Here is a 25,692-nt window from a genome sequence, read left to right as displayed (position 1 = left end):
CTTCAGGTTTGGAGTGAGACAGACCTACATTCAAATCTCTGACTTTCATTTTTACAAGACAGTAAGTTGAGACAAGACATTTAAACTTTGGGGACTTCAGTTACCTCTTCTATGAAAATAATACCATCTTTAAGAAACTGTTTAGGAATTAAATAATATAATGTATATAATTGTTTAGGACATTTCCTAATTGTCAATAGAAACTCAAGATGGGAATTCACTACTGTCTTCATAAGCAGGAATGACTTTTATTGTAACTAAACTCAATGTGTTCTTTTAAGCACACGCATTTTATATGTTGCTCATGAATTTCCAGTTGTATAGAGCAGTATTTCTTTTACGTACAGCAGTTCACTGAGGAGGAATTAACAATCATCATGGAAGATACATTGGTTCAGATTGTGAGTTAAAGTAGACAATTATCATAAGCTATAGATTGGAGCATTTGTATTCTCACGTTTAATTTAACCTGCTCTTAGAAGAAAAACAAATAACAACCGTAAACAAAAACATATTCTGTGGTTCAGTTCTCCTTAACAACCAATAGCATCCACTTATGAGAGGTTTTTCTAGGAATTCACGCTACCTATGACAATCACTAAGTTCTAGAATTTGGGGAGACATTGAAGAGACCTTGGAGAATATTTAGCTTAACCCTTATATTTTTATACAGGAGAAAACTGAGGCCTTAGGCAGAAGTGACTTGGTTAGGATTAGCTAGTTATTGGTAGGGTTGGAATAAGGTCTATATTAGTTGGGTTTTGTTGTGTAACAAACTACTGCAAAACTCAGTTGTGGCTGGGCTGATCTTGGCCAGGCTCTGCTGGGCTTGGCTAAAAGCTTCTGGTTGGGTCCAGGTCTGCTCTATATGTCTCTCATCCTTGGCTCAATAGCTGCCAGGGGCATGTTCTTCTTATGGTGGAGCAATGGAGTACAGGAAGGCAAGCAGAAAAGTGTGCTGCTTCTTGAGAACTCAGCCCAGAACTGAAACACTTTATTTAACTTCCACCCACATGCCATCAGCTAAATCAAATCACATGGGCTGACCTCCAAAATCAGTGCATCAAAGAAATATACTCTATCCATTCTAGTGGACATGACTTCCATGTCACATGGCCAAGGTGTGGATATGTAATTCTAATAAAGGGAGGACATGAGTGACTCTAGTGACTCAGTTTACCAGAGGGTCCCAGTCTTCAGATTCCCACATGAATTTTCCTTCCCCTCCATAATGTTCTAAGTAGGCTTCTAACCTAGTGAGGTAACCCCCCATTTGAAACTGTTTGGTGCTGAACCACATAGGGCTAGCCTTGTCAGTAAGTTACCAATATTACCTTTAGAGAAAACAATCATAAAGTCTGGAAACAGTCACACAGTAATAAAGAAATTTAAAAACAAATTGTTCATAGGCCAAAAATATTTTCTACCTGCCTTCTACAAAACTGAAACTCTCAGTAAGTTTTCCTTCAGCAAGATGGGATTTATAGCTTCAACTCTATCAATTGTTTTTTAATTAAAAATGTATTGAGGTCCTCACAACTGGAGCACATAAACCAGACATGCCAATGCTTGGCAAAGTCAGCTCAGTGTGTGTGTATAAATTATATCCAGGGTGACTGGGGTCTGGCCAGGAGACACTGCAGCAACTCTGAGTTATACTTTCTCTGACTTAGAACTACTAAGACTGACGATGTTTTAGGAGAATATTTAAAACATCCATCGTAGGCCTGCAAATGGATGACTTCTCCACCCCATCCTTCCTTTAGTAGTTTCAGATGCTGACCTTACCTGCCATAAAGTGAATTTTCTCCTATCAACCCAACAGATACCAAGTCAGTCCAAGAAGAGGTGACCTGGATGTCCTTCAGCATCTTGCACTAAAATCCAAATTAGCAGCCAAACTCTGGCTGCAAGTACCTTCGTTGTCTTTGGTGACATTGAAGAGAGAGGATAAGACTTGATACCGGGTTTCCAGGAGGCACAGGAGAAGCCCAGTGACTAATAATCCCCCATCCATCCATTCAAGGGCATCAACATTTACTGGGATTCAGCTAGGAGGCACAGGTTGCTGTAGAGTGGAAATGGCATAGATTTTGCCATCAGGCCCACCTGGTTTCAAACTTCAAGTCCAACACTATCTAGGAATGTACATTGGGAAATTTCTTTCATTCATTCATTCATTCATTCACCAGTCATTTCCTCTGTGACTGCTGTATTCCAGACACTGCTCACTGGGCACTGGAGTTCTAGTAGTACAAAGCAACACAGTTTCTGTCTTCTGGGAAATCACTACTGAAAGAGAAAGCAGGCAGGTTCATAATTACATTACCACATGATCAGTGCCAAGACTGAAGTGAACACAAGGTGCTCTGGCATAACAGAGTGCTTTTCTCTTAGTCTAAAAACAACAACAACAAAAAGAAAAAAGCAAAACCTCTTCATTATAAAGCAAGGTTATAAAGTAATTCAGTAGATAACATTTACTGAATGTCTCTTGTTCCTAGTAAGTTACTTACACTCACTTGTCTTCGCAGCCTGTTTTTTTTTTTCAATCATTGCCCCATTTTATGCATGAAGTAACTGAGGTTCAGAGAGATTGTATAGGTTTTTCCAGGTTACTCAGCCAATGGTGGAAGAACTGGGATTTGAAGCCAGTTCCGTGTGGCTCATGCAATGCCAGGGGGCTTTCTCTTTGGTGTATGGGCCCTAATCCTTGTGCTCCAGCACCACCACACAGTTCCCATTTCTCAGTGATCTCTGCTTTGCAAGGTGTGCTTCTCCAAGTTACCATGTCTGGTGCACAGGTAGTGCTAGAGAGGCTGCACTTGGTCCCTTTCCTTACACACAATCTGGAAAAAGAAAAAAAGTAAGAGTATATAGAGAAAGCCAAGTACAAAACATAACTCAGAAATGGTAATGTAACAGGGCTCACCACGGCTGCTGACTAGTTGCATTCGCAATGATTTTCTCCAAATAATGCAAACACTATTTTTTCCTGAGAAAATGAAATATAGGAGTGCCACAGTCCACAGATGATAGGGGAGAACTCATAAAAGAATTTAATCTTTCCTTGTCAGGTTTCAGAAATGCAAACGGCCTCGTCCTCATTTTCTTTATGCCCTGGACTTCTAATTGAGGAAGCTGGCATCAATTATGCATGTGGGTACCGCTGGGGAGGGAACTAAAATAAATATTTGGGGGTTATCGTTAGCCAGAACATCACTTCATCTTCGTGTCACAATAATTCCCCATGTCGTAGTGCTTTAGATTAGAACATATGGCAATAAGGTAGGTAATGAGAACAACAATTTTCTGAAACAACATTATAACTTTTCCCTCTTTATGGTCACATTTAGTTACAGTACATGCTGCCATTTAGGTGTAGAGCTTTATAAAAGCAAATCTCAGAGAAAAGGGAGTTCAGAGCAGGAACCTGGGAAGTCTGAATGCCTGGGCCCAGAGCCAACCCCGCAGATGGAAATTTGGAGGTGTGGGCTACTTAGCTTTTGCTGCAGCAACAATTCCCATTTTAAAGGGGCTTAGAGCAGCAGTGTTGCTCTCATTTCCCTGTCACATGAGGGTTGTGAGTCTCCATGAGGCAGCTGGGCTCAGCTTCACCCATCTTCTCATTCAGAAGCCAGCTTGAAGGAGTGACCACTTTCTGGGAGATGGTGCTGTTATGGTGGAAGCCTCTGGATCAATTACCCAACAGCACTTAATACCTCTGGTTAGGAGGGTGAATTTCGTATCCACGTGCAATCCTCTTTCCAAAGCAAGTCATAGGCTGAGCTTGTCAATAAAGCAGGGGGGCATAGCAAAGATGAAGATGTGTAATATACACCGTGGAGAGGGGCAGAGATGGTGAACGATGACACAGTGGACCACAGGGTGATCCCTCAACTCTACCCCATCATCACGGGGGAAACTATATTGGGGCAATGTAGTAAATCGGCAAATGAGCAAGGAGAATCACCATTTGTTGGTGTCAGGTGGATCTGGAGTGCATGTAAATACAAATCCAGCAAGTAGCTCTAGAGTACCAGTCTAAATCCAGGGTACGATGCAATGCATTCTGGGAAAATGATGCCAGATAAGATGACCTCTGCCATTCAGGACCTCTTAATTTTAAAGACACAATAACCAGGCCAAGAGTGAATCAAACTCATGGCCAGACTGAAAAAGTACTATAGAGGAACAGGAAAGGGGGAGGAAGGAAGGTTTAAGTGCACTGTGTTCAGTGTGTTATACATACTATCTCATTTAATCTGCCCAACATACGGAGATAGGAAAAATGCAAATGAGCAAACGTGAGTGTCAGGGAAGTTTAATGACCTGCTGGCCTACTAGCTAGTGGAGGATGAACCTGGGAGTGAAGTGAGTGACACTGTGGGAAAGGAAGGCAGAGCACTTCCTTCTGCCTGGGAGAGTCAGTCAAGGAGCCACAGTCTGGAGGCAACGTTCAGACAGGCCTTGACAAATGAGCAGCGTTTCAGTACACAGAAGAGGAAAGAGAGGCAGAACATCCATCCAGGGAACAGCGTGGGTAAAGCCGAGGATGTGTGAAAGAGCCCGGGCTTTATAGGGAACAGCCAGGACAGTCCTCTGGTGTGCTTGAGGCATAAAGCAGGATCAAGGATCAGGTTATTCAGGGTGTGCAGTGTGTCTCACGTTGAACATTTTGGACTTTACTCCGCAGGTAGAGGAACTACTGAAGAATTCTGAGTAAGGACTAATAGGACCTCAGCTGTATCTTTAAAAGGATCATTCAGTTAAAGAGTTCTCCAAGGAACATCTCAGAGACGGACTGACTGACCTCCGAGATCTTATACACTCCCCCAAACCTGTGTGTAAAACTTCTGTGACATTTTTACCCCTCCAAGGCTTTAGAGGATGGAGGGAACTTGAGACAGAGAGAGAGAGTTTCTAAATTCAAGGCTATATTTGATATGATTTTAATCAGATGTCTGCTTGTTAAATATGAGGTAGTGCTGTCCCATAGATGGGTTTACGGTAAGACCAGGCTTCCCAAATTCCTTAAGTTCGTTTTGCCTGGGTCTTCAGCCTTGTCCTATCAATCATGTTCCAGCCCCAGACCAGCCTCTAAGGAGTAGGTACCATTATGAAAATAAAACATAAAACACAAACAATACCAACTTCCCCAACCTCACCATGTAAAACACACAGACACACAGACACACAGACACACAGACACACACACACACACACACACACACACACACACACACTTAGCACACAGACACAATTTAAAGAGAGAAAAACTAGCGAGAAGAAGCTTCATGTGAAAAGTAGGATCCCAGGAGTTGTGTATGATAGAGTCTATCACCTTCTTGCCACCCCCTCAGGCTCTTGTCCTTACCAGTTCAAAGGTAGGCAAAAGTTTTTCTCCTGATTTTCTTTAGTGGAAAGATCAGGTTGGCATTTAAAAGAGAAATGTTTAAGGCAAAAAATTGGGGGATGAGGTGTAATCACTTTTCTGAATCTGGAAATCCCACAACATTCTGACCAGCTTTCCTCAGTCCTATGCCCCTTATTCTAAGAAAACTGCTAATACTCTTGATGGTGGACTCTAATCTTTCCTAGGTCCCTCCTCTCTGAGTTTCCTGACTTGGGAACCACCATTCTGCACCCCACAGGTATGGTGTACTTCAACATCTCTCCTTTACTGGGACAAATGTCAAGAATTTCTCAGCCAGCTAGCATCTTCTCACCTGGTTCCTAAGGAATTTTCTTAACCTCTCACTTGTGCAAAAAATGGTGACTAACACTCATTAGGCTGCAAAGAATGAGACAGGCCAGTGGTTCTCAAGCTTTAACTTACCTGCCCCATCTTCTCGAGTTTCTGGCTTCAGGTGGTATGGGATGGGACTCAAGAATGCATTTCTACCAAGTCCTCAGGTGATGCTAATGGACTAGTCCTCCACATTTTGAGAACCACAGATGAAGCCAATGAGGCCCACAGGACACCAGCCCCACTCTTTCCTGGTGTCTTCTATAATCAATGCAGGATGATATGGGATGGAGGTGGGAGTGCTTCAGTGCTTTTTAGGCCCGATTCCGAATCCTGGCTCTTTCACTAGTTAACCAAATCATCTTGGACAAACTGCTTAACCTCACTGGGAGTCAATTTTCAGATTTTAAAAACAGCAGTCATAATATCATCTCTCAAGTTTTTGGGGGGAGGAATAAAGAATATAGCAAATATAAAGTCTCTAGCACAATGTTTGATATGTGATATGCATTCTGTAAATGTTAGCCTTCTAATTCTCTTCGTACCATGGCACCTCATTCAGGTGAGAGCCTTCCACACTGTCGTACAGGAGAGTGATCTGCACTAGTTCTTCTACTAAGATGGGCCATAAAACAGTGCAGTCTCCATAACATGTAAACAGCAATGGTTTATGTGTCCTGTTGACATGCTATACTTGAATACGGCATCTCCTAGTCTCCATTCTGTGGCTCAGCCCAAAGGAATGAGATTTCCATATGGACGTTACAAGAAAGACAGTCATAAACCATACTAATGGAAGTCTAAATTCTACTTTAATGACAGCTATATCTTCAACATTAAGTATAGAATACCAAGGAAGGATGGCTCTGCTTTAGAGGCAACGACTCCCGTTATTTCTTACTAAGTCCTGTATGAGTCATACACAGTGAAGGGGGGGTGGGGGTGGGGCTCAGCGCCCAGGGGAAGGGTAATCAATGACTTGAGCACCAAAGGGGCAAAGCTGGCAAAAGCTATGCAGAACCATGAAATAAAAAGCTGTGACTTCGGGAAATTAAAGTGTCTCGGAAGCTGAAGTTTCTCAGGCTTATCTTTGGAGATAGATAGAAGAGATAATGTTGGCATTAAAATTCAAGCAAATACAGAGAAATGTATGAAATATCCAAGGGATTATGAGTGGGGCATTTGATAGGAAGAAAAAGTTTGAACTACCTCTCATCGTCTCATTTAGGATGTTATTTCCAGAGTAAAGTCCTTAAAGAAAGGAGATAATGCATAATTCATAGTGTTTTGTAAAGGCTAATGAGATAATGCTTTGAAGGCCCTCACCAAAATTCTTGATGTGTCCTAATCCCTCAGTAAATGATAACTATTAGCGATTGTTATTCTGAAAAGCATATTTGTATTATAATGAATTGCTCAACGGCCATCCTATGTTCTTCCCCCACCAGCTAGATTGCAAGGTCCACAAAAGCAGGGAAGGGACCAGATCCATCTTTGTAATATTCTATGTCCAGTTCTAGTGTGGTGCCTGGGGCATAGCAGATGCATGATAAATACCTGTCGGAGGCAAAAAAAGAAAGAGCAGGCTCAAGAGGAGATGGAAGATTTGGGTACAGGCTCTACCATGGAGAACACAGGGAAGAATGAAAAAAATAAAATGTGGGGAATCACGAACGGGAAAATGAGACAGAAAACCTCTGTTGACTCTAGGCATTAAAGAACATTTTCTTTGCGACTGTTTATTACTACTTGCCTTTTTCTTTCCCTTCCACTGCCCACCCTGGAATTCCAAGTGTTGACTTCGATCCCTCTAGTCACTGGCTGTGGGTTCACCGTAAGGCTTCCCAATTGTTTGAATCACCTGAAGCTCCATGAAAGCCACCATCAACCTATATGACATCATTGTACCAATTAGAAAAAGGTGCCCCTTCTTCCAGGTAGGTTCGGCTAATAGCTAGTAGGTTCTATTTGGTGAGTGCACTGTGGGCTAGGGTTTAGGCTTTTCCCACCCCCTTCCTCCTATTACCCCATTTATCCAGGTCCATCCTAATGCAATTGTACTTGGTGGGCCAGGGCTCCTTTCAACTTCAGCTATAGCAACACACATTTACCAAGTGTGTATTTACAACATGTGGGCACTGGGGCTAAAGTGATATGGCACACATAGCTCCTGTCTTCATGGAGCTTATTCTGTAACTAGGGAAGTGGCAGCAGGCAAAATCATTGAGCAGAAAGCCTAGGAGTGAGATACATCTAGTTTGAACATAGTGCCTGCCAGTCACCAGCCGTGCCATCTTGAGCAAGTGATGGGAACTTTCAAAGCCTTCAATTTCTCATTATGAAAATAGGGATAATGCCACTACCTCTCTCAGAGACTTGTGAGCACTGAGAGGCAGGGGTGTGCTATGATCTGAATTTTTGTCTCCCCCACCACCTCCAAATTCATATGTTGAAAACTTAATGCTCAGTGTGATACAGTGGGGAAGGGGGCTTTGGAAGGTGCTTGGGTCATGAGGGTAGAGCCCTCCTAAATGGGATTAGAGTTCTTATAAAAGAGATCTCTAGCTCCTTCCACCAAGTGAAGACAGAGGTAGAAGTCAGCAGTCTCAACCTGGAGAGGATCTTTATCAGACACTGAATTTCCTGGTGCTATGATCTTGGACTTCCCAGTGTCTAGAACTGTAGGAAATAAAGTTCCGTTGTTTATAAGCTACCCAGGCTATGGTACTTTGTTATTGCAGCCAGAACAGACTAAGATAATACATGTTCCGTGTATGTTAGCTATTAATATCATCATCATCATCATCATCATTATTTCATAGAATCAGTGATATAATCAGGAAGAGAATAAAGGTATCCTTTGGACCAGGACATTCAGAAAAACCATCACCAAAGCAATATAACTTAAGAATGGTAACACAAAATGCCTTCAGGGAAGACGCCGGAGGAAAACTTAATAAAATAGGCCAAATTTGAGGGATTAAGGGCTGGTGTGGAGTACGGCAAACTAGAGAACACATTGAAAACATTCAGCTTCAAACGTCTGAAAACAAATGACATCGTCTGTGAGGTAAGTTCTGCCTCTCCAGGGTGGGCAGAAAGATACACAACATTGGATAAGAAAATGCCCAGGCCTCTCAGAAGGTTTGCTTTTTGTAATCCACTGCCATAACTTTCCCCCCTCATTTCTCTAGTGATGACTAGGAAAGATCTTGGGCCCTAAAAATCCCTTACAGCAGTCTTGCTTGACAATGGTACAAGCCCAAAGCTACAAAGAGCAAAACCACTGTTTGCAGACTCTAAATGGTGTCCTGTACTCAACTCTCAGGAATTCTACCCCTTTCCTCTCCCTTCACCCACCTCCCCCAGACTCAATCGGAGGTGAGCTGGCAGCAGAGACTTCTTGCTCGCTCAGAGTACATTGTTTGAAAGTTTGTGTCATAAACGTATCGATCTTGCCCCACGTTCCCAAGCAGAATCTCGATGTTGAAGCACTCTTTTAATCAAAAGTAAATTATGTACAGGCCACTTAGGTCAGCGCAGCCAGGCTCACAAAAAAGGCAATCCATCACTTATTCGTAAATGTCAGTGAAATCTGGGGATCAATATGTGCGCCAATGTGGATTATGTTTATTATTTTTCTGTAAATATCAATGCTGAGAAATATTTCAAGAGAGCCGTAGGTGCCATGGGAAATCAGAACCCAACCTAGGGTAGGTGGTGAAGTGGTGCAATCTTTCCAAATGGATTTGATCTGGGTTTTTTTTGGAAATCCTTTGCAGGTGAGAGCTGGGCCATCCCTAGTCCTGTGGGAAATAAGGGCACGAAGCATAGTGATTAAGGTGTCAGAGAAAGTTCCAGAATGGATGTAGCTTACAGTGAGATAGAAATGACTTCTCCTGATACATTTTGAAGTGTGAGTTTGGACATAGAAAGTAAAAGTGATTCCCAGAGATCTGGATCATCTACAGGATCCCTAGAGCCCAAAGGCAATCTGTAGTCCTGTCCTCTCCCTTTTTGTTGGCTTATCTGGAAGAGTATACCATACATGTGATGTCAGAGTCTTGGCCAGTAGAAGAAGCAGCAAGCAGTTGTTTGAGAGGAAAGACCCGATTTCTTACTTCCTATTTTTTCTTCCATTTATTGTAGAGGGGATACAGAGTCCTGGAGGTTTTTGAGTCAGTGAAAAACATGATCAAAGTGGTATTTAGGAAAGAGAAACAATAAACATTTAATAACCAATACTGGAAACATAAGAGATTGAAAGCAGAGAAGCTAATTGTGAGGTCCAGTCTGGATGGATAGACACCTTTTTGTAGTAGAAAGATCCCGAGCTTTGGAATCAGATGTTGGGGCTTGAAGTTGAATCCTTACTCTACTAATTATTAGATGCAAATTACAATACCTTTCTGAGCCTCGGTGTCCTGCTTTGTAAAATGAGACTAATAACAACAGCTGTATCAGTCAGGATAGACTAGGTTATGCTGCAGTAACAAATAATCCTCTGCAGAATCTCTGTATCTTAAAAAAGGTTTCTTTCCCTCTCACACTTCATGCCCATCCTGGGTCAAAGGGGCAGGGGTACCCTGTGAATCAATCATGTGCTTGCTCTTCCTCTCAAATCAAGCACACTTTACTGCAAGGGGTTCGGGAAAGTCCAATATTACAGTGTGCTCACCAGGAAAAGACTGGAACATGCTTGGCAAACAGCACTCATGGCCATCACACCAAACTCCTTGGGCTTGGGGGGAAATTAGAAGTCACATGTAAATATGAAGCAGGTGTGTGGCATGTGACATAAAGTCAGTAAACCATGGCTGTTTACATTGAGTCAGTCCTTCTGTGTCAGATTCTGAAGCTTGGATTTGATCTGAGAGACAGCATAGTATCTTCACAGGTGTGAAGAAGGATTATGACTAGACTGTGGGCTTTTGACATTAATTTAGTCGAAGTGTGGAGAGGCTGAAAGCTTTGAGAGCCTCCTGAAGGTGGCGCTACAGGTCTAGGAATGTGGTAGTGAGGCCAGTGAATACCAACTGACATTTGGGTTCTTGCAGTCCTGCTGAATGTGAAGCAGAGACCTCTGGAAAAGGATGCCTTGAGCATACCGACTGTTCTCATGAAAAGATCAACTTAAGCTGTGGCCAATCATACAGTTAACACCCAGTGTACTTGAGATAACTTATACTGCTCTCTTCCCCTAAAATTTCCTCCTGGTCTTTGCTTCTCCATCAGAAACCTTGCAATTGTGTCATCCTGGATTGGGTAATAGAAGACGTAAGATCTAGGGCTATTTCTTAAATTGTCTCTCTGACCTTGATAAAGTAGTCCCATTCCTTCTCTGGGCTTCAATAGACTCATTCGTAAAATAGAAAAGTTAAAATCCATCATCTCTAAGGTCTCTTTCAACATCAAGTTTACAGTTTTTTGACAAACGTTGGCAATGAGCACATGATTACTCTCCTTTTGTGCAAGGTAACTGTAATAAAAGATAGTCTAAGAATATTCGATTTGGTTTGAGCATTTGTGCTTCAAAGAGCCTATTTTCTCCATCCAATGAAGGATTAGGAAAAGAAAAAAAAGGAAAAAGGTAGAATAAAGTCAGGATGTATAACCTATGACAGTTCTTTTAACGTACTGGAAATAATTAAAAAGGGATAACTCAATTCATGCTTTTTTGTTTGTTTGTTTTTGGACTTGGGAAGATTCTTGCAAATCCTCCAGTAGGATTCCCTCAACCTTAGTTAGCAGGGCTGAGAGAAAGAATGCTTGGAATCAATCCAAACAAACATGTTTGGACTCTATGGTGTACCCATAACACCCAAGCTCCATAATAAGGCAGGGACATTGTCTTGTCCATTGCTGTATCCTCAGCACTGAGGAGAGTGAATGACATAAATTAGGTGTCCAATGGATGTCTGTAGAACACATACAGGAATTGCAGGGAGGAAACTAATCATGTGGTCCTCCCATTCGTGGTCCTTTTCCAATCCCCTTCTTGTAGGCCAAAGGTCTTTCTCTTATGTATGTCTCCAGTGTTCTTGGCTCCATCCTTCAAGCAACGCATATAAAGCACTTAATACATGCTTAATCCTACTACACGTCCTTAATAAAACATGTGCTAATCTGCTTTTTGCCACCTAGTGTACAAACTTGCAAATTGACTGGTGCTTAGTCTTCCTTTCCAGAGAAATGGAAGTTTTGACCTCTTCTTTATGTAGGTTTTGGGGACCCAGGGGAACATCTTTTTCTGCCCTTTTCTCCTGATACAAAAAATCTATTAAAGGATCATAAAAGAACAGTACATATTCTTGCCTCAGATGAGTTATTAAAGGAAATAATAGTGTTTCAGAGAATATGTAGCCCAATGGTTAAGGGAGATTTGGAACCAGACAAGCTGGTATGAACCCCAGTGCTGTCCATGCTTAGTCATGAGAACTTGAGAACTTGGCAAATTACTTGCATTTTCTTAGCTTTGGTTCCCTCTTCCCTAACGTGGATGAGAGTAATAGTAATGTTTTTCAAAATAATCTATAAAACCAAATTTATGGTAAGTGTTCATTCATTTATTTATTAAACAAATATTTATTGAGTGCTTTCTATGTCCTAGACATTATTTGAGTCTCTGCTGAGATATAGCAATTAGCAAGCAGATAGAAATCTCTGTCCTTATTTTGCTTAGCTTCTAATGTTCAATAAATATTAGCTATCATTATGTTTGTTATTTGTCTTATGCTAAACATGAGTGTTTCAGAATTCTTATCTAGATGAATTCTTGTTTTCTCTAACTGATGTCAGCCAGTCAGTTGCATTTGCTAAGTACTCACAGAGCACGGAACTATGAGCCGGTGTCTATATGGATGCTAGGGGAAGGGAGAGGAAAGATTGAATTTGGATTTGGGAAGCACATCTAAATTAAATGCACTACCCCTTCCTGCTTGTTCCTAGTTACCTTTCAGTAATAATAAGAACTTGAGTGGATTTTCATCACTGTCCATTGTAATCTGTCCAGAAAACCCACTGAACCATTCTTAACGGGTCTAGGAGGAGAAAAGCAGCGGCTGTATCTGAACTCCTTGGGAAAGAGCATAGTTTAATAAATAAACAGATGCAGGCTTATTAAATTAACAAGAGTCCTTGTCAAGCACCCTGGCAAGGCAACAAGCAGATGAATGTCCATGTTACATATTCAATACGTAACCCACCTACATAACTATGTGAGCTCAGAGAATTTGGGCCTCTGAAGGGGATATCAAAGAGTCCCCTTACTCAGATCCTTGATGTGACAGATAAGGAAACAGGTGCAGAGAGGACAAGACTGTATGGCTGGTGTGTGGATCACCTTACCAGACCCTCAGCATCCCTGTTCCCTACCCAGTGTTTCCATAGCCTCTGGAAGTCTCCTTTTGTCTAACTTTGAGTGAAAACCCCTGGAGCTCAATGGCCTTTGCACTAAATTCTTTGTTTTGGACTCAGCCCAGCGGCACATTGTGAGGGGATCGGAGAAGGAGCTTTCCGAGACAGATGATGCCTGCAGTGAGATTAGACACATCCCCAGTGATGGAACAAGAGAGGGGGCTTTGCAGGTACTCTCCCTCACATTGCTCTCTTTCCCAAGGAGCTTTCCCTCCTGGACCCTTCAGAATGGTTTAAGATTTTTTTTTTTTTTCTGGACAGACTACAGTGGACAGGGATGAGAATCCACTCGTGTTCTTACTATTAACCGAGATGTAACTGGTAACAAGCAAGAAAGTGTGGTGTTTTTAATTTATTCATGTTTCTTAAATTCAAGAGTCCTTGTGACCCTTGCAAGGGTCTTCTGTCACCATGAAGGGGAGAGGACTCCAAACTCCCTCTTCTAGAGTTGACTAAATCCCTCTCGGACGCCTTTTGCTTCTGAAAAGACCCAGGTTCACCAGGGGAATGTGAGGAGAGATTTTAAAAGGAGGTGCCACCTAGTGGCCTCTGGGATGATCAGCAGCCTACAGCAAGGAAAGGCCGGTGGCTGAGGAGAGGGCAGGGGCAGCCCTCTATCTTAAGCCCTACTAAAGGGCCAGAAGAATCATAGCATGTTTATATTAGGAGCAACCTCCAGAGACTTTCTGTCAAGACATCTGCCTCCAGTCAGCCCGAATAATATGCCTTCCGCTTAGAGTGTTGTAAAAAACAATTTTACAAATATTAGCACATTTTAATTCTCAGGTCAGCCCTGTGAATCTTGATATAATCATCTCTGTTTTAAAGATGAGGAGATGATCAGTCATAATTTAGGTTTCTTCAACAACAGCCCTCGACTAGTGAGAGATTAATTAGGCTCCTGGCTGGAACCCGGGCTGTCCGTACCTACCCTCCCTCCCACTTGGGATGACCTCTTTACCAAACCCAGGAAAACGCCTGGAAACCTAGAGACTCAGAGAGACAAATTCATCACCTCAGCCTTATACCCCATCCCTCGCACAAGGATTAGGTCAGTGTTCGAAGGCAATTTTACAGCAATATTTCTGAGTTAGGAGAAAGTTCCTTCCACCCGCAACTCAGCTCCAAATCCCCCCTCAACATGTGGACAAATCGGTCTTGGCCAGCAGGAATGTGGCGGAGGGGGTGCTTGACAAGAAGTGGCAGTGGCGGGGTGGGGGCTGCTGTGTCTATGTGGCAGTGAATGATGGGGGCCATCCTGGAATATGGAAAAGGCTGCTGGTTGTGTCAGAAGAGTCCTTGTAAAAGGAAATTAAGCCGGATATAACCCCACTATGAAATCACTGGGCATATCTCAGGTCCTCGTTTTAAATATTCAGTGGTCTTCAGGGAGAAAATAAATTAATGAATAAGGTCATCTGACAGTAGAATGAAAAAAAAATATTTAAAAAGTGAAAGAAAAAAGAAAAAAGTATTCTATGCCATCTACTCACTCAGTGCCCCCCTCTCTGCAGAGGGGCCAGTTCCTCACAGGTACGGGTGTGTGCCCCGCTCTTACCCATCCCCTTCACCTACCCCTACCCTAACCCAGCCTGACACTCATCACACCCCACTGCGTCTCTTGGGGCTTGCACATTCAGGGACAGTGGCCCTTAGCTGCTTGTGCAATCACAGGGCATTCTCTGGAAGAGAAGCAATCTTGTGTGGTTTGGTTGTTTTAGAAAGAAGGCATTGTTAATGGAGGTCTTGACTTGTGGGCTGAAATAGCAAGCTAGGGATGTGTTTGCTTTTTCTGGCTGTTACTTGCTAGAGAAAAAATATATTTATGAGGGAAAAGGTCATCCCTACAATCTCTATGTTCCTAGGGGATCGGGCTGGGCGGGAAGGTTTCCAAGATGCAAGCCAGAGAGGAGTGCAGACCTTACAGCACCAGGGCCTCTCTTGCAAGCACTCTGGCGGGGACATCCAGACGTTCTTCACTGAAGGTTGGGAGGGACCTTCCTTCCCCTCAAGGAAGTGGCTGTGGCTGTGTCAGATGCATCCTTACAAAGGAAGGAAGCTGGATAGGAAGAGCCACACGGTATGTTGAGCCGCTTTCTCATGGGGGAAGCTCAGTCAATTCCCTGCACTTCCTGATTCCTGTCATTTCTTTTTCTCCTCAGGATTCAGCAAGTCTGGTTTTGGTCTCCACTCTCGAGGAGGAGAGAGTGAAATAGGAGATCTTAAGGGTTAATGAAAGACCAAAAAATTTCTTTGTCTCTCTCTCTTTTTTTTTTTTTTTACTGGTCTGATAGGAAACAACATGGCGTTGGAAGCCAGTTCTCTAGTGGACAAGTGAAGGGACAGTTTGATAAGTGGAGACATCAATTTTGTCTTAGTAGAGAAAGTTCAAAGAAGTAGTATCAGAACTTCCTTAGCAGCCCTGAGGCACTCAGGTCTGGGAGAGAATTTGAGTAGCCATCTGATCCATCCCTCTGTCCTGGGGGCAGGATGGTCACGTGGACATTGGACAACCCCTGGGATGTTGCCAGCGACAACGGGCATCACCGTTGGGCTGTTCAGAGCACAAGAGCAAATAAGTCACTGGGGACTTGGGTTTGACTTCTTCCTCTCTTCTGTCAGTGCCCAAAAATAGATGATGAGCAGGTACAACAGGTAGCAAGCAACCTGCTCTGGGGAGGCTGTACCTAATCCAGACCCCCGGGGCTCCCACATCACACAAACAGCATCAGCCTGGGACCCCCCCTCAAGGAAGCCAGTTACACAAAAGCAGCCTCTGCCTTCTAACAAAGCTGCCCCTGTGAGGACAGGAGGCTGGAGTACACACGTCTCTTCCAAAGAGGAGAGAAAAATGATATGAGAGCAGCTTGGATGGGAACAATATTTCAGGCATGGCTAGCTGTTAAAAATGAGCTAATTCAGAAGAGGCACATTTAAATAAATATAATGCAAAGGCATAATGGTACAAGATAATAGTTTTGAATGGGGAATTCTAATGACTTCAAGTGCATTTCACAGGGCAATTAATACACATGGCAATGCTGCAACGTTCAGCAAAATGGGAGGGGAGAACCAGGGTCGGAAGCGAAAAAACGGGAGATGACAGCACCTGATAAAAATAGGATTTGATTTTCTTTGCAGAAGGAGTAAAGCTTACAAATATAATAAAAGAGAAAAATAAGTGTGTGTCAGTTTTTATAATTCAGCTTGTAAAATTCAGAATGATTAGTTTTTGAAGAGGGCAATTAGTCCTCTTATGCATATTCATGGGGATTTAATGAAATAGGGTTGGGCTTTCTCCATTCTTTCCTGGTTACCCCTACATTACCCTCCCCCCACCGCAAACTAAAAATATATCTGATATCCATCAAACTGAAGCCTCATCCCCTTCAAATCATAGAGGAGGTTCTCTCCACTGATTGGTACATATTCCAAATACCCAGGACTATCTTTAAGAAATTACATGTTTTTAGTGCCTCTGCCATTAGTTAACAGATGAGGTGTGTGATTCTTTGGAGGGGGGCTGAGGAAGAGATTTTTGATGACAGCAAAGAGGGAAGAAGACGCAGGGCAAAAGCCTGGCCCCCTGGGACAGAGAGAGGACATCGTATTTGTTTCTTCTTTTTTATTTTTACTTGTGTGTGTGTGTGTGTGTGTGTGTGTGTGTGTACGCGCGCGCGTACACGTGCTTAGAGAAGAAAAGAGAAGAAGACATAAAGACAGAAAAAGAGAGAGTGAAGGAGGGAAAGAAAGGAAGGAAGGAAGGAAGGAAGGCAGGAAGGAAGGAAGGAAGGCAGGCAGGCGGGCGGGAGGGAGGGAGGGAGGAATTGAAGAAGCTAGGGAGAAAGAAAACAGTCTGAAGAGATCAGAATCCTTTGCTGTCCGGTTTGGTGGAGGCCTGGTAGATAATTTCAAGGCAGTAGGCAAGTGTAGGGATTGTTTTTCCCCTTTTTGTTTATATTCTTTTCAAGTGTTGCCTAGAGCAAACACAACTAGAAACCAATGAACAAACAAACTCCAAAAGCCACACACAGTCAAAAACTACCTCAGCACAAAAGGGAGAGACCTTGATGGCTCATCTGGTTTGCTTACATTTCCCCAGTGTGCTGATTTCTGTTGTGGGGTGTGTGTGTGTGTGTGTGTGTGTGTGTGTGTGTGTGAAAAACTCAGTCATTTTCATAATGTCTTGTGCTAAGAATCATTTGGGTCAGCTCCCAAATCTCTAGCTGCAGCGAACTCCTGCCCTGATCCTGGGAAGGGTTCAGTTCTGCCCTTCTTCCCCCTTTCCAAATGCTTTGTTTTTTAAATGCATTTCCTCCATCCTTGACCTTAAATAGGGACAGAAGATAAGTGACCATTTTAGTTCCTCCCCAATAAAAAATATTTACAGATTTTATCTGCACAAGATTTTGCCCAGGAAGACATGAAGGCTGGGAGGAATTCATTATTCAAGGTCACAGTGCTAATAGGTAGAGCGAGAGTCTGAGTTCAGGTCTGTCTGCCTCCAAATTCCATACTCCTAATGCACCTATGGCTTCCCAGCTTCTAGATCCTGAACATTTTTAAAGAAGTTCCTGATCTTTTTTAAGGAGAAACTGCCCTTTGATTTCCCCTGAAAGGGAAGGGAAATTGGGAGAAAAGGGACTGACTGCAAGACAACACTTGCTTTCTATTCCTGATATTGTTTGGAGTGATGTCCCCTCGCCTAACACTCTTCAGCACACTTCTCCATCCCTTCTCTTTGGAATCCACCTGCCTGTAGAGTGTGCATTCCAGGGGCCTCTTCTATGGAAAAGCCAGTTTCTTTCCAGAATAGTCTATGTCTAGAAGATAAGTCTATAATTCTGGGGTTCAATCTTAGGAAGCTTAAGTTACATTTTCCAACAATTCTATAATAATAATTTTTGAAAACTCACCTTTGGTCTCCATTTGCCTGCCTCCAGTCCGTCCTTTAATTGGTTTAAAAATCAAGTGAAAGAGGTTTGACATCGCCCACAGCAACTTCTTTCAAGATACATCTCCAAAACCTAGTGAAACAAAAGCAAAAATGAACTTCTGGGACTTCATCAAGATAAAAAGCTTCTGCACAGCAAAGGAAACAGTCAACAAAACAGAGAGGTAACCCACAGAATGGGAGAAGATATTTGCAAATAACACTACCGATAAAGGGCTGGTATCCAAGATCTATAAAGAACTTCTCAAACTCAACACCCAAAAAACAAATAATCAAGTCAAAAAGTGGGCAGAAGATATGAAAAGACACTTCTCTGAAGAAGACATACGAATGGCTACCAGACACATGAAAAAATGTTCAGCATCATTAACCATCAGGGAAATTCAAATCAAAACCACATTGAGATACCACCTTACACCAGTTAGGTGGTAAAAATGGACAGGGCAAGAAACAACAAATGTTGGAGAGGTTGTGGAGAAAGGGGAACCCTCTTACACTGTTGGTGGGAATGCAAGTTGGTACAGCCACTTTGGAAAACAGTGTGGAGGTGCCTCAAAAATTTAAAAATAGAGCTACCCTATGACCCAGCAATTGCACTCCTGGGTATTTACCCCAAAGACACAGATGTAGTGAAAAGAAGGGCCATATGCACCCCAATGTTCATAGCAGCAATGTCCACAATAGCCAAACTGTGGAAAGAGCCGAGATGCCCTTCAACAGATGAATGGATAAAGAAGATGTGGTCCATATATACAATGGAATATTACCCAGCCATCAGAAAGGATGAATACCCAACTTTTACATCAACATGGATGGGACTGGAGGAGATTACACTAAGTGAAATAAGTCAAGCAGAGAAAGTCAATTATCATATGGTTTCACTTATTTGTGGAACATAAGGAATAGCAGGGAGGACATTAGGAGAAGGAAGGGAAAAATGAAGGGGGGGAAATCGGAGGGAGAGATGAACCATGAGAGACTACGGACTCTGAGAAACAAACAGGGTTCTAGAGGGGAGTGGGGGTGGGGATGGGTGAGCCCAGTGATGGGTATTAAGGAGGGCACGTACTGCATGGAGCACTGGGTGTTATACAAAAACAATGGATCGTGGATCACCACATCAAAAACTAATGATGTATTGTGTGGTGACTAACATAACATAATAAAATTTAAAAAATAAAAATATAAATAAATAAATAACTTCTTAAAAAAAATAAAAATCAAGTGAAGAAAAAAAGTATTATCTATTGGACCCCCTCAACCTTCAATGCTAATCTTTATTGAGTGCCCCCTCTGGCCCAGTCAGTCATGGTGCTAGACTCCTATTTGCTACCTTCATCTTGGGATATGTCATCTAGTGGGTATAAAAAAAAAAAGTGCTGGCCTTATTCAATTGTCTGTGGATATTTAAAACACTCATAGGGATAACCCAGGAGTCTGAACCTGGCATTTTCAAATCCTGGAATTGGAGTATGGGAAGTGGGTAGGGATAATTACATTTTGCATGAATATGTATACCTATATTTTTCTATGAAAGGTCCACAGCTCTAATCAGATATTCAGAGTATCTCTGATCCCCCAAAATAAGCCCCTAGATTAGAAAGTCATAGTGACAGATACCAGCTTCGAAATAAAAACTTTAAGATCAACTCTTCAATTCTTACTCTATGCGACTATTACCACTTCCCATATTTTCAGAATCTCCAGTTTCTGGCCTGATAACCCCAACTACAGACTGGGATATTTACTGAAATTCAGAAGGAACAAATTCCCGTTGAGAGTTTTTTATCCATGAAAGTACAGAGTACAGGGAGAGCCAGCCCCCAGGCCCTGGAGCCCTGTACTGTCCCCTCCCCCCTGGGTCTTCCTGCCCATTGCCTATGATCATTGTGTATTCCACTTGACATGAATATGTACCTGCCCTGGTACTGAGAGTCATTTCCCTCTGTTGCCTCCCTCTTCCCCTTTTGGAGATCCATTAAGCGACCGCCTGCAGAGAACTTGCATTCTCCAAAGATAGCCCCCATGCTGTCCTTGAGAAGAAACTAGACTTTATAGTGCATGGCAGTTTAATTCATAAATAAATATTACATGTGCTACCAGATGGTTCATTAGCCAGTTGTTATGGCAATCAGCATTTCAGCCAATTAAAAACCTTTCCCAAGACTTTAAAATATGTTGATTGTGGAAACATGAAGTGCCTGAAGACCATGCACATACACTTGAATGCAAGAGGCATTTCAGCTTTGGGATAGGAGGGCGCAGGTGGAGGTTGGGAAGGGGGAAAGCGAGGGGCACATCAGTGCAGTGCAGATAACAGAATGAAGATAAAAGATGTTGGGGAAAGAAGACATTTTTATTAATCTCTACCCTCCATGTATGAAAACTCTTCGGGTGCAGTCAAAAATTAAAGGGGCTATTCTTTTCTTTTCTTTTTTGAGTAGATTCCTTGAAGGCAATGACTGTGTCTTATTGACTTTTGTGTTTTCACTGCCTAGAATACTGCTTGGCACATAGTAGGTGGCAATTTATAGTAATAAAAGATAGTTTAACAATAATCATCATCATGAATTATAATAAACAGCAGAAAAAATATTCTTGTCCTAAAACAGAATCCAGAGACAAAGCGGGTTACTAGGTTTCCATAAAAACCAGGGAAGGAGGTTGCTGCTGTGGTCCTGGGCCATCTGGCTGGGGTGGGAGAACCTCAATGGTTTTGCATCTTCAGCTAGGGTTGGGGGGTCAGGAATGAAGCTGTAGCTCAGAGTGGTGAAGGGCAGGAATGAGCCCTCCATTGGACTTCAGCCATGGGCTGTCCTGTCAGTTTCCATGACCCATGCATGCGTAGGTGTTCTGTGCCCCCACCTGAATCTAATCCCCTCCAGGGCTGGCATTTAATGGCCCCACTCAAGGGATCTGGGGGTGAGGCTGGGCTGGCTGGGCAGTAGCTAAGAGGCAAGCATCAGAGATTCGATTTGGAGCATCAATATCTAAGCTAACAAATTTCTATCCAAGTTGCTAGAGGATGAAGAGGCTCAGAGGGATGAGTCAAGATAAGTCTATAGGGAAAGGCTCAGATCCACTAGGAGGATGTGAAGGACCCCAGATGGTAGTGGGAGCTTGGTTGTAGAGAGAAGCATCCTGGCTTACTAGAAGCAGATGAGAGAGAAAGCAGTCATAGACAAGGAGATAGACCCATATTCCAATCATTTCTGTATCCCCATCACCATCTACACTGGCTATCATATAGTAGGTGCTCAAAAAACATCGATTAAATGAGCAGCCTTTTTTTTTTTTTAAAACATCTCATTGTGTGCTAATCCATGTCATGCGTGGGTGTCCGAGAGAATCAAAATTCTGAAATCTATTTTGGGCTTTTTCATTCTCTCCCTAGAGAATCCTTTTCTAATTATAATACTCAGAATTGAGATTTCCCTTCATTTTCCCTTTCGGATCAAAGGAATTTTCTAGGGAAGTGGACTCCCTCAATGCCAGGAGTCGAATGCGTTTCAGGGACCGCGTCCAGGGGACAGTGGAGGGTCTAGGATTCCCACCTCACCGGCTGCCAAGAGGTCTGGCTCTGCTCCCAGAGATCCGTGAGCCCCCACTGCCTCCCCCCGAGGGAGTCTGCACGGAGCTGTCTGGACCCCTCCGCCCGGAAATCTGCTGCCTCTGAAATGGCATCCATACAGTGACGGGAAAGGAGGCGCGAAAAATAACTTCCCTAGACAATCAGAGCAGATTATTTTAATGAGGGCTTGGAAATGAGAAACAAACAGCACCAAATTAGCCTCCCTCCCATTCGTCAGCTCCGTTGGAGAAGGCGTAGCGCCTCCGTCTGAGTCAGCAGTGGGGGAGCCGTGAAGCCTGTCTCTGGTTTCAGGAAGCTTCTGGCACAGGAGCTCCGGCTCTCTCTCTCTCTCTCTCTGAGCTGCTTCTCCCCACTCAGCTCGACGGCTTCCACTAGAGTAGTGTCGGGGTTACCCGGGGCCCATCATCGCTAGTCCCTAAGGGCTTTACCTTTCCTCGGGGTTGAAGTGCAGATGGCTGAAGGGAAAAAGGGCCCCAAGCCCACCTGTGCTGGGGAGGGGCGGGGGCGGGTGGACAGACCCAAGATGCTCACGTCTCTCAGACTGCCACCAGGGACCTCTGGTGGGCCACACTGCAGCAGGAGGCGGTTTCCGTTTCCTTCCCAGGCACATGTGCTTGTTCTCTGTACTGTCCAGTATGTCTCCCGGCAGCCCCTGGGTGTTGTCACCTGAGGTCACCAGGTGGGCTGGGACCCACCTTGGCTCCACGATTCTCAAAAGTAGCATAACACCGATAACAATTCTCCCCCGTGCGGCTGCGTGGGAGAGGCTGAACTCCTCGGAAACCGGCCTCAGGTCACAGCGGTGAACGGAGGGGACTACAATAGATTATTACATTAAGCAAAACGAAATTGTTTCCCCGCTGGAAGGAAGGAAAGTCATTAACTCGCAGGGTCCAGTTATCAGAGAAAATGATATCACATCTGCAGTGTGTTTTGGATTGCAATTTAAGAGGAAGAATTGGAAGGGAATTTGATGTGGGGTGAAAGGTGTGGGATTGACAGCTGGAGGAATTGGAATATGTTGTTTCTTTGCCCCCCTCTTGGTCTCTGTCTGTCTCTTGGTCTCCGGGTCTCAGCTCATCTACTCTGATATCCTCCCCTCCCTCTCCAAAGGATGCAGTGTAGGGAAGACACTGAGGTGAATTCAATCCCTTTCTGTTTCTGAAACCTTAGAGGTTCTCCGTTTTCAAATCCATATCCAGATTCTAGTTGGGCTCCTAGCTTACGGGAAAATTCCAGGGCTTTCCGCTTGCTTTTGCTACTTCGGGGGCCACTGTATAAGAGCAGTTGCACTACAACAGGGGTGGGGGTAGCCCAGGAAACAAGGGAGTGTTCATAGCAGAGTAATTTAGGGTTAATCATTTGACCAAAAATGTTTTGTTGAGGGCTTGCCATGTGCAGAACACTATTCCATGCCACAGAATACATAAAGATGAACATGACCTAAAACTCCCTCGAGATGGTCATCATCTAGATGGGCAGATAGTGCACACATTACAAGGGAGTCTAGAAACACCTGGCACAGTTGATGGTCACAGTCACTGAAGAAACTATCTTCTTTTTCCATTGCTGGGTTTATATTCTGACTTTAGATGTGTCCAGTCTTGTGCTGACACAAAAATAGAGAAATCTGGTTTCTGCCTTCAAAGGTCTTTCATTCCCTCAGTTATGCTTGCTTCTTGCTAATTCCTTTGTTCTCATCCAAGTTCTGTCTCAGTCTTCACCAAGCTCTTCTTGCTGGCCCATTCTTTCCCTCAAAACACCTGGGATTGTTCTGACATCGTCCTTGCAACCTGCTCTACTTCCACCCAGAGGAACTCTTTATAACCACACACGATCATTTAATTTACACATTCACCAGATTATCCTTTTGTTAAAAACCTAGAATCTGTTCCTACCTTGTGCAGACTGTGTTCCAGGCACTGAGGACACAGTGCTCAACACAAAGTCTCTGCCGTCCCAGAGTTCACTCTTGCCTGTGGAGACAGGCAGTAAACCAGCTAGTGCATTTATACTTACAGATTGTATAAAGTATCTTGAAAAACTTAAAAAAAAAATACTGCCACAGGAATGGATAACAAGGAAAACTTCCTTAAGTTTGGAGTTAGTCTGGGGACATGATGTCAACTCTAGAACCTAGAGGAAGAGCTGGGTTATCCAGGCAGAGTGAAGAGAACAGCATTTCAGACAGAACACCATATATGGGAATCCTATGAGGTGGAAAAAAGGTTGGGGTGCCTGAGGGACCAAAAGATAGGCAATGTGACAGAGACATGGATTTTATAGACCCAAGAGATGATGATAAGGAATGGGGGGAGGTCTGAGTGGATGGCAGAACACACGGCTTTGTGAAATGGAAACATACCAGAGGATCTTAATGAACACATTCTAACCTCTGTTTTAAAGTTCACTCTACGGTGGGGAGAATGGATTAGAAGATAGCGAGCATGAAAGAGAAAGAAAACAACTGTCTCACTCCCAAGGAATAAGGGTGGCCTGGACCAGGATGGGCATGGTAATGGAAAGAATCACGGTGTCTCACTAGACTAAGGCTCAGGTACAAATCACCCTCCACCTGTTTTTATAAAGAAAGGTTTATTGGAACACAGCTACTCATTCATTTCTGTCTTGTCTATGGCTACTTTCTGTCTTCAAGGGGAATGATGAGCAGTTGCAACAGAGACCCTATGGCCCACAAAACCTAAATTGTCTACTCTTTGGCCCTTCATAGACTCTGCAGAGTCCTGTTCTAGACAAGAGACTCAAAGGGTATACAACATACAGTAAAAGTTGGTCAACCTACCTGCTCAATGATTTTTTGAAAGTTTTTTAAAAAATCTTTTGATATACACTGGGAATCTCTTCCTTTCACCAGCTTGAGGCCAAAGAAGGAAGAATTCAAAAGAACGTCCCTAAGAACAAAGGAAACACTGAATGAGTAGGAAGGAGACTGACAGCCACAGCAATACTGAATTTCCCATAGTGTTCAAAGGAGGTGTTGACCGAGGAAAGAAGCCATAGCCACTGGTATTTTTCCATGAGAAAGATCTGGAGTAATCCCCATACCTTCAGATATCCTTGTAGTTGCAATAGCTTGTGCCCTTCACACTGAACCAGCAATCTACCAAATTATTTCTTGCTCGACAAACATCACTCACAGCCCTCTTATGGCTGGAAGGCTTTTTAATAAAACTGTCTATAAAGATTACAAAATAAACCTCTGGAGCAACCTCCTCATGACTTCCTTCTGTTTTCCCACAAATTTCTTTCTCTTTCCCACAGAGAAGGTTTGTGTTCCCAAGCAGGTGCCTCTTCAGAGCTCTTATAGAGAATAGCTGAATGCAGCAATCTCTGCCTATCCTCAATGCAGATGAACTTCAAGGAGCTGCCTTTCACAAATGGTTTGACATTGAAGTACACATGATTTTGGCTCCTTCCTCAGAATACATCCCTCTAGTCAAGGTACTAGGTATTTTTCATTCAAGCTGGAAGTCAAAAATAATCTTAAGCCTTCTACTTTGGTTTCTCCTACAGGCTGTATCCTCTGTAATAAGAGTATAGGTAACTTATTTATCTTTTAGGTAAATAGCTATTATGTTCCCACCCAAGGTGAGAGTCCATTTTTGTCCAGGAAAAATCACTTTAAATTGATTTAGAAGGAGATGGATGTAAGAAAGGAGACACGATTCCTTAGCTATGAGAGAGATTAACAAATCAAATGAATAGACACAAACAGTATGGTTCTGGCCAAATTGATGCAGAGAGCTCATGCCAGAGAGGGTGGTGAGCTAGGGGACTGGCCTAGAATCCAAATCACTGGTTTTGTGGGAGTGTGGGCTTAATATTCAAGGCATATGGATCTCTCAAGGGAGGATGTTAAAATGCAGATTCTCCTTCAGTAGGGTCTAGGGTGGTGCCTGAGATTCCACAATTCTAACAAGCTGCCCAGTGATGCCAATGCCATGGGTCCGTGGACCACAC

The sequence above is a fragment of the Zalophus californianus genome, chromosome 10, assembly GCF_009762305.2.
Source record: "Zalophus californianus isolate mZalCal1 chromosome 10, mZalCal1.pri.v2, whole genome shotgun sequence".
Classification (NCBI taxonomy): Eukaryota; Metazoa; Chordata; class Mammalia; order Carnivora; family Otariidae; genus Zalophus; species Zalophus californianus.
The sequence above is the reverse complement of the archived record's forward strand: the minus strand, read 5'-3'. Positions refer to the sequence as shown.